This window comes from Aythya ferina (genome assembly GCF_964211825.1).
Source record: "Aythya ferina genome assembly, chromosome: 16".
Lineage (NCBI taxonomy): Eukaryota > Metazoa > Chordata > Aves > Anseriformes > Anatidae > Aythya > Aythya ferina.
In genome coordinates, this window is record NC_140315.1 from 15,661,205 (window position 1) to 15,671,273 (window position 10,069).

Consider the following 10,069-nt stretch of genomic DNA (forward strand, 5'->3'; position numbering starts at 1 on the left):
CAAACAGGTCTGAGGTTCCTACTACAGTCACAATGGGGTTGTGATCCATTTCTATCATTTTGGGAAGGAAACTGTTGACAATCTATAGGAAGAAAAAAAAAATAAACTTCATTTATGTGCAAAAGATTTCTATTAAACTGGCAAATTTCAGTGTGTCTCGTTTTTGGGTCTCTTGCTGAAATTCAGTTGGGCTACTCATGGTCTTCATTTATTTCTAGTTTTAGCTACAGGCTAGAAATTGTCTGGCTCCACAATCAAAACTATGGTGGTTTCTTTCATACTGACCCTTTATACGTTCTATGAATTTTGTGTGTTTGGATTTTTTCATACTTCCAAAAGGCCAGTGTGTATGATTTGGCAGATGCTCAGATTTTTTCAATACCCTGTCAGTGTGCTGACTGTTATATTTTGATTTTCATAGTGCTGAACAGGGAAGTTGCTGACCCAATGGAGTTTTCATGAAATTCTTGATGCAGTTTTTCTTTTTTTTTTCTACCACAAAATTTCATGCTGGAAAATCATAATTTATCAGAAAATTTGTGAATATCAAAGGCATCTGGTGCTAGCATTTTAGTGTAGGTTATTAGGTTGGGAAGTCAGAGGTTGCATCCCAATTAAAATTTGTATTTTTTTCATATCCAGTTCAGATTTAAAAAGCAGAACAAAACAATGTAGCAGATATTGGCATATGAAATATTTAGATAATTCCATTAATTTAATAAAGTTTGTTTTTTTTTTTAGCAATTCAGAAGTATTTTTTTATTCATCAAGTTTTCCCTCCTCTGGACACTAAAGAAAACAATGACTGTGTGCATGCCATTACTCAGTGTTTCCGTGTAGAAGTCAAAGACATGCCTGTGAAGGCTGCCATATGATATAAAAGCGTTCTTCAGAAGTCAAGTGCTGTTTAAAAATAAATAAAAGGAAAAAAAACATGTGACTAGCTGCCTTTTAGCCATCACTTTAGTTTTGGCCACTCCTAGTAAGGTTTGACAATGCAATTGCTCCTGCATGAGTCTTACTGGTGGCGCTGAAATAATTGAAAGGCAAACAGGACACAAGACTACGGAGGCACAACTGTTGCCTTTGGATGCAATGAGCAAGCACCCTGCGTGAGAGCAGTGTGTGCTGTCCTTTGGGAGATGCGTCTCGTTAGCCAAAGTCTGTGAAGCAAAGCTTCCACAGGCTGGCTGCTCTGGCCAACAGTGGGCTATGGAAGTGATTCCTGTGCAGGTAAAACACAAGGAGAATTGTGATTTATATTATGACTTCTTTTTTTTTTTTTTTGCCACCAGTTGAGGAACTTTCATGAGTCTTGGATACAAAGAGCCCTGAGTTAAAGAATTCATCTAGCTAATGAGTTTTTTTGACATTTTTCTGCCAAAGGGAATAAAAAACTGACATCAAATAAATTTGACACTAAGCTTGATTTCAGCTGCTTAACAGCCCAGACCTTCCCATTTTTCCTTCCCTGCCAAGCTAGGGAACACAAATCACATTTACAGTTCCTTTTGAATCGTACATGTGATGTGGGCTTGCACTATACTGTAACAAGATTAGTTTTCCTGGTAATCTTCTTAAAATATCCATCCCATGATTGTCTTTTCATTTCCTGGTGTTCTGGAACTTGGATTAATGGGATTTAAATTTATTCCACAAGTCTTGTTTGATAAGCTGTTTTCTACAATTAGTTGTCTATGAACACATTTCATTTGGAAAGAGCATTTTTGTGGCAGCTGAATTACACATTGTTATGCCAAATGTGCTATACAATACCTACAAATGTATGCACAGTATGGATGCCTGTAGATACTACTAGACAAGATTAATAAAACAATACAGGTTTACTTGTTTCAGAATGTTTAAAGTATCTCATATGGCTTTTTGAAGCAGAATTGCAGAGCTTTGGACATGCTTGCAAATTAGCTGACCAATTTACTACATATCTTTTATTGTTTTCATCACATTTCAAGCACCATCCTTAAACTACCCCTTCCACTGATCCCAGAAGACATATTTATCATGCAGTAAGTTTGATCTGGTTCCCTTGCCACAGAATCCCTTTTCAGTTAGCAGAAGTTTGATATCAAATTAACAGTTTGCTTAAGCAAGGATATTAAAAGTCACACAGGATTAACACTAAATACAATTTAGAGTATGTGACTGAACAGCTCTGCCTGGTATCTTGTTGTAACCAATGTGTATTTTACAAACAGAAAAAAAAAAATTAGTCACGGAACACGATTTAGAGCTAGTCTTGCCAAGAGCTCAGTATTGCAGAATTGATTGTTCAGCTCTTATATTTAGCTCAAAAGACTACCCTGCAGATGTAAGAAGCATATGGATTTATGCCTCCCCCTGCCTGTCCCCTCTGCCTCAAACTTTTGACTTCATTTCAATCTCCTCTCCTTAGTTGCTCTCATTTTAGCAACAAATTCCCATCTTCCCGAGGAGGTGCTGTAAGGCGGGTGGAGGCTGTGGAACATTTTGAAGTGACCTGGTGGCACCCCCTGCTCTACAGTGACCATTGGTGGGGGACAAAACACTGCTTGGGTGAACCTTCTGACCACAAATAGATGCATACACTCTGCAAGAGTGTAGGTTGCTAAAAAATACCTTTAATGTATAAGCAGGGATGCCATGTGGCACATACCCACTAGATATGGATAACTGGATTCACAGCTCATTACCAAAGTAAAGTTAGAGCTTTAAGATCAATGTACACAGCAGTGCCTGGGTTACAAAGCCAGGCTGCTTTCATTCAACACACATCCTTTTTTTTTTTTTTATTATTTTTTTTTCTCTCCTTTCAATACATTACTCAGTAGCAAAATATTTAATGGAAACTATCTTGTCTATCTACAGCCACCTAAAGGCAAACTAACTGCTACGCCACGCATTCCCCAAGCTGTGGTACAAGTCCTCTCAGTGCCACTGCTGACCAGGAACCTGGCAGAGCAGTCAAGGGACCTGAGGTGGTGTAAGCACAGTACTTGGATTTAACACAAGTACAATACAGTTTGGGAGCTCCTGTTCCGAATTCAGACTTGCCGGCAGGTTTGATGTTGCCTCTCCGCTTGCACGTACCTACGGGCAAGTCACTGCACACCCGGCGCTGGCTGCAGCGCGAAATGGCGGCCAGGCCCCTTCACACCTCACGCCACCTCCATCCTCGGCCTCTTAGCACCCCGGAGCGGGGAACAAGCGATCGCTTCCCCTGCGCCTCGCCAGGCCGCAAGCAGGACCCACGGCCAATCCGAGCCGACTTGTGGAAGCAGAGGCACGGCCCGGAGAGCGACAGGCGCGGGCAACACCTCCCGACATGGCGGCGGCTCCCCCTTCCCGCCTTCCCGCCTCCGTGCGGGCGGGCCCGGGGCGGGCCCCGGCGGCCCCATAAAGCCGAGTGCGCGGGGCTGGGCGCCCTCTTGCTCCCGCGTGGCTGAGGTAAGGTGGGTTCTTGGATCCTGAGGGGTGAGCGGTGAGGGGGGATTTCTCGCTCAGCCGTATGCCCCCTGCTCGGCCGGGCTCCTGCTCGTGCCGCCTCGCTGCCCCCCGCTGAGGTGGCGGCATGGCCGCCCCTTCCCGACCCCGTCCCTGGGGGGTTTTCTCTCGGATCGCTTCCCCGTCTGGTGTCCCCGTCTCCGTGCTGGGGGTCCCGGCCTGGGCTCCTCTGGTCCCCGTGGAGCTCCCTGGGGAGGTGGGAGCGCGGCCGTATCACACCCCAGGGACTCGCTGGTGTCGGTGATGACTGAACTTTTTTCCCCATCAGAGCGACAGTGTTGAGTTGTCACTGCTCTAGCCAGGCCTTGTCTGATGCACCAGCAAGGGCAGAGCTGTTGTGTGTGCTGGCCTCGTGGGGCTGGGTGCTGACTGCTCCTTTGGTTTCACTCCTAGGTCTGTGTGATAGCAGGGGGCTGTTGGGCCTGCTGCAGAGCTGGAGCAGTGCATGGAGCTGGCTGGAATCAGCCTTACACTGAGTGCAGTTGCCTGGCTTCCTTCACAGTGCCTGAACCTTGAGCAGGTGAGAGTCTTTAAGTCCTTCTTGTTGATCACTAATTTAAATTTAGAAAAACCAAACTCCTTCCTGCCAAGGAGCAGCTTCCGAAGTGCTTTGGCAAGTTTGTGTCTTTAGAGACTTTGCATATAATCTAAGTGTTAGCCTAGGCTTTGCAGAGCTGAGAGTAAGACAGAGAACAAGATAAAGGATGTTATTTTGCAAATTTTAGCTAACACAGCTGTATGTTGTATATCCACTAAAAGGACAGGACAATCCTAAAGATAAGGAATGAAAAGACTGCACGTAGATGATAGAACCAGCAAGAACTGGCTTGGACTGCTGAGGTCTGCCAAAGAAAGGAAGGGTCAGAAGTTTAGCAGTGAGGAAGACTACTGGTCTTCATCAAAAGCCATCCAGAGTAGCATACTCTGGGTGACCACCCAAGGACCCTAGTACACATGTGAATAGGGGCAGGAACCTATGTTACTGGTTCTTTAGAAACCTAATGAATGTGCAAGAGACTCAGAGAAATTAAGTGAATATGTATATATTCCATGAATACAAGCACACTGCTTATAACCCTTGGTGTGTATGTTAGGCAGAGTGATCCCCCACATGCTCTGCACAGTAATAAAGAATACCTGCTTAATAACTTTGGTTATTGAGTTTTCACCATGTCACTATGTATAATCTAATCATTAGGTAGGCATTGCACAGCTGAGCACACAGAGGGTTTCCTCCTCCAGAAGCATTGTACCTGCATCATTGCTGGACCATTCACAGGGGGCTGCTGCATGTATGTGGCTTTGCCACCTCTGCTGCAGTTAGCTTACTATTCCCTATGTCTGTACGTGGGGGGGCAGGAGCGCGGCTGTATCACACCCCAGGGACTCGCTGGTGTCGGTGATGACTGAACTTTTTTCCCCATCAGAGCGACAGTGTTGAGTTGTCACTGCTCTAGCCAGGCCTTGTCTGATGCACCAGCAAGGGCAGAGCTGTTGTGTATGCTGGCCTCGTGGGGCTGGGTGCTGACTGCTCCTTTGGTTTCACTCCTAGGCCTGTGCAAGGGCAGGGGACTGCTGGGCCTGCCACAGAGCTGAAGCGATGGTGGTAGGTGGCTGGGATCAGCCTTACACTGAGGGAAGTTGCCTGGTTTGCTCTGCTGTGCCTGAACCCCTGATGGGTGTGAATGGTAAGTCCTTAAGTTGACTGTATCTGTTACTGGATTAAAAAAAAGTGTGTGTATATGTGTGTGTGTGTATATATATATATATATAAAAGGGAGTTTCTGGATTACTCAAATGTTCTGCAAATGTTTGGTGTGCTCATGGATATATTAGTGCTTTCAGGGAAAGGAGATGAGCTTTGTGGAAAATGATAGGACTATGTATGACTTAGTAGCAAATGTTGCCTGCTGAGAGGAACAGGCTGGTGCTGCTCTTCTGCTCTGCCCCTTGCTGGTAGGTATGCAGCAGTGGTCACAGGATGAGGCATGCTGTGGTCCTGCCTGGGCTAGTTCCTCTGCCTGGGGTTTGGCGACTGTACAGCACTTTGTGCAGCATGCACAATCTGCTGTCTCTGCAGTGTGAAGGCAGGAAACTTTGTGTGGCCATGAAGGTTGGACCTGAAAAAGCTTATGAGCTGTTATCCCTGCCTCCCTTTTCTGTTGAGTCTGCATTTAGCAGTCTCTTGCTGTGCTGCAGAAACCCCGTTCATCTGTGTTTTCCTCTTGGCTCTCACAGTGTTAGCACCTGTGCCTGTTGAGCAGGCCAGCCAGGCAGTTCTTTGTGGGGAAGGATTGGCATGAATTCTCCCACAGATTTGTGTGGGGAGGTGGGAGCAGGGACTCGCTGGTGTCGGTGATGACTGAACTTTTTTCCCCATCAGAGCGACAGTGTTGAGTTGTCACTGCTCTAGCCAGGCCTTGTCTGATGCACCAGCAAGGGCAGAGCTGTTGTGTGTGCTGGCCTCATGGGGCTGGGTGCTGACTGCTCCTTTGGTTTCACTCTTAGGCCTGTGTGATAGCAGGGGGCTGCTGGGCCTGCTGCAGAGCTGAAGTGATGGCTGGAACCAGCTGTGGATCAGATGTGTGATGAGGGCAGTTGCCTGGTTTGCTTCACAGTGCCTGAACCTTGAGCAGGTGAGTCTTTAAGTCCTTCTTGTTGATCACTAATTTAAATTTAGAAAAAAACATACTCCTTCCTGCCAGGGAGCTGCTTCAAAAGTGCTTTGGCAAGTTTGTGTCTTTGGAGACTGCTGCATATAATCCAAGTGTTAGCCTAGGCATTGCAGAGCTGAGAGCACAGAGGGTTTCCTCCTGCAGAAGCATTGTACCAAGGCCCTTTGTGCACTGTGTCACTGATGAAGTGTTCATTGGAGGCTGTGTGTGTGCGTGGCTTTGCCACTTCCGTTGCAGTTAGCTTACTATTCCTTATGTCTGTGCATGGTGGGGGGTGGGAGCGCGGCCGTATCACACCCCAGGGACTCGCTGGTGTCGGTGATGACTGAACTTTTTTCCCCATCAGAGCGACAGTGTTGAGTTGTCACTGCTCTAGCCAGGCTTTGTCTGATGCACCAGCAAGGGCAGAGCTGTTGTGTGTGCTGGCCTCATGGGGCTGGGTGCTGACTGCTCCTTTGGTTTCACTTCTAGGCCTGTGCAAGGGCAGGGGGCTGCTGGGCCTGCTGCAGAGGTGAAGTGATAGCTGGAGCCAGCAGTGCGGCGAGTTGGCCTGGTTTGCTCTGCTGTTTACTTTTTCCTTTGGCAGAAGAGAATGGTAAGTTGTTGCCCTGAAATTTGGACTGATACGTAGATCTGAGTGTTGTAGCAGGAGCCCTTTGCCTCATGTTTGCCTTCTTACAGCTTGTTTGAGGTGGCAAGTGAGGGTAATGAGCAGCATCAAGCTGTGAGTCAGCAGCAGCCTAGAAGCTGTGGTGATGAGATCTCTTAAAGACAGTTGCTCAGGAGAATAGAAAACACTTCTTAGTTATTGACCTGAGAATTACACCTGTTAAAATACTGTTTCTTTTATCATCTTGCCTGCAGAGAGTAATATGCCTTGTCATTTTTTATGGGCATGTAATGGAGTGCCTTGATAAGAAACTGAAGAGTATCTCTCTCTCAATCTGTGGTATATGATGACTTCAAACTTTTTTCCCCATCAGATCGGCAGTGCTGATTCGAACTTCTGTTTTAGCCAGTTTGTCTGATGCCACAGATACGAAATTCAGTTTGTCACCTGGCTCTGTATTGAGGCTACCTGTCCTTGCACCCCTGTGGGCAGGGAATCCTTGTGCATGCTGCATGCTTTTAGGGCAGGCAGCACTGGAGGGTGCTGTCTGCACATACTTTAGTAACACTGATTGTGTAACACTATCTGACATGCATAAAAGACTTTAAGATCAAAAGTGAAAGAATTCTTCCTCTTAGATCTTCAGTAACAAAAATGGCTGAGATCTCTGGCAGGTTTCAGTTTAACATAAATGACATAAACATAGTTTTTTTTTGTTGTTTTGCCCTACTTTAGCAGTGATTAAGTGCTTCATATAAAGTCAGGGAATCTTTGTTCTCCTAGATTTTTCTCTGTCAATGAGAAGTTCTCCATGCTTTGGAAGTCTTGATAAGTCAGTTTTCAGCAAATGTGGCTGGGGGAGGGGGATTCCTTTTGGTATTTTTTCTTCACTTTCTACAAAGGATCAACTGTCTACTGAAAACTTGGCTATTTGGTTAGGATTTCACTAATGCTCTATAAAATGTGCTTAACAATCTTGCTTCATTGAATAAGCAGCTATTGTTACTGGCTTCATTCAGTTACAGCTTGGTCTTGCTCTTTAGGTACTTGGTGTTCAGCTGTTCTTAGTTTTAATGAGGCTGAAGTCTCCTCAGTAGTCTGTGGAGAGCACAGATGTGACCATTCTACATGGCACACTCAAATTGAACAGCAGCAGTATGATTGGCCTGTGTCAGGTGGTGAAGCTGGTAGAGCTGACCAAATCTGTTACTCTGGCACCCTCTTCTCAGTGAGTTCCCCCAGACTTTGTTCAAGAACAAGTCTGAAAGCCCCCAAAATGCAGTTCTACAAGTGCATTCTATTTGGAGTGTCTTACAGTGCAGGGGTTCTTATGGTTGCTCGCAGAATAGCCTTTGTCTAATTTTTTTGGGGGGGGGGCAGAGGTGGGGTTGGAATTTAAAAGCTGTGTTTTTGCTGCTTGATGTAGAGTCAACTGACAAAATGTTGGGTGTTTTCTTGGCAGGTTGAGATCTGTCAGAAGTTGTCCCAGGACCTGCTGTGATTTCAGTGTTCTAGGTGAAAGCTGTCTTCTGCTAATGATGTTACTCTCCATGCTGCTGCCTGTGATCCCTTGTTCAAGCTACAGCATCCACATCCTCCTGCAACAGCTCTTTGGTCTTTTCTCAGAGCTAGCAGAGAATGATAAATTGGTGTCTTGCCAACTCACAGATGGAGGGTGTTTATGTTTTTTTCCTTTGTATGAGACATTTAATCGGAATGGATTCTGGAACTTGTATGTTTAACATAATTTGGTGCTTTTGTCTGCGAGGGCTGTCTGTGTTCACCTGGCAACTAATGTTACCTTGTCAGTATTGTGCAAAGTATAGAAGCCTTAAAGAGCTATTTTCATGTATGGGATGATGGCCTTGTGTGTAAGGAGAGGGGATTCAAGTTTTGGTTCTCCCCTGTCACTCTGAAAGCTTTAGTAAAGTATCATCTGCATGTGAAGCAAGGAAGGTACATTTGGATGCTGCAGTGTGGCCTTTTTCTGTACTCTTTAGGGCCTATTTTTAATAAAACCTGAGTACTCTGAACTCAGCTGAGTAAGTTGTCTTCCATACCTTTTAACACCCAATTCCTGGATCTCCTAATTGTTGGGTTTGGAGCTGGATTGCAACAGTGCTTCTGTGTGGTCACTGTGTGGAGCTGCCTGCTGCTTGAAGTGAGGAGAAAGGGTCTCAATCTCATGGCAGTCTAGCTACTCTTCACATATCCTCAAGCAAAAGGTATTTAGCTGGGACTTGTACCTACTGATATTCCCCAGAAACAACAGAAGGACACTGGGGGGTTTAGCTGGCCTGGTGAAAGATGCAGGCAATCATGTTCCAGGTAAGTTGCAGTGGCTTTGCAAATTCTTTCCTACATGAGTCCTTTAGAGAAGTGACAGCAGTCCAGGACGGAAGATAGCTGATGTCAGCTTCTGGAAGGATTTGGATGTTTCCCTCATGCAATGTGTTCAGCTAGCAGGAATGGACTGCTTCTGGATAGAGATACTAGTGGCAGATGTTGGTTCAGATCCTGTAGCCTTCCCCTGGAAGCTGTTTGGCAATCTTCCCAGTCTGTAGAGCAAGAGAATTAAATATGAAATCTGCATCTACATATGTGCTGAAGTAGGGAGACACTACACAAGTTGAAGCTAAAGGCTTCCCCAATACCAGAGAAAAGTAGTTGAGGAGTGCTAGGATGTACTGCTTCCTGCACCTCCAGACTTCCATGTTACAGCTTTGCAGAATATATACCATTGGGCTCAGCAGGAGCTAAAACTTGTGTAGTATAAATGCACCTGTACTGTGCAGTGTGCTCTCATAGAGGGGTTGAATTACTGGTGAGTCTTCTGAATGGAAGGAGAAGGCATTCTCCATCTGTTGTGCTTATTAGCCTGGCAATCAAGTGGTATCTGCATGGTGCACATTCAAACAGGCTTTGGCAGATGTCTCATGCAGGTCCTGGTCTGGTAGCATTTGTACACCCCGCTGGCAATGCAAATGAGGTAAATGGTCTCTTCAATTCAAGCTGACATGAAGACCTGGGATCTATATTACCTTGCAGCATCTCAAACAGCAGGTTCAGATTCAGACCTCACATCTCATGATGGAAGTAGCTGTTCCCCATGAGCACAGCCAGTATGTGCATTAGGAATGGGGTTTAAAACCAATCCTACTGCCTCATTAGATTCCTGAGGAGCAGGGCCACCTGGCAGCATGTGTTGCTAGTCCTGGCCTGATCTTGATGGGTCACATATGCTAAATGACAAGTGAGAAAAGCAGCTGGGTACTTATGTGCA

General features: G+C 45.7%; 1 long non-coding RNA gene across 2 annotated transcripts; it reads left to right on the forward strand.

The window, feature by feature from the left end:
- Nucleotides 1–3,329: 3,329 nt before the first annotated feature.
- Nucleotides 3,330–8,819, forward strand: LOC311445899. Of its 2 annotated transcripts, none has more exons than XR_014698658.1 (6): nucleotides 3,330–3,444; nucleotides 3,895–4,021; nucleotides 5,054–5,189; nucleotides 6,010–6,137; nucleotides 6,648–6,771; nucleotides 8,249–8,819. It is a non-coding gene; the product is annotated as an uncharacterized lncRNA (long non-coding RNA). The 2 variants fall into 2 exon arrangements; XR_014698659.1 differs by having other exon boundaries at nucleotides 3,395–3,449.
- The last annotated feature ends 1,250 nt before the right edge of the window (nucleotides 8,820–10,069 follow it).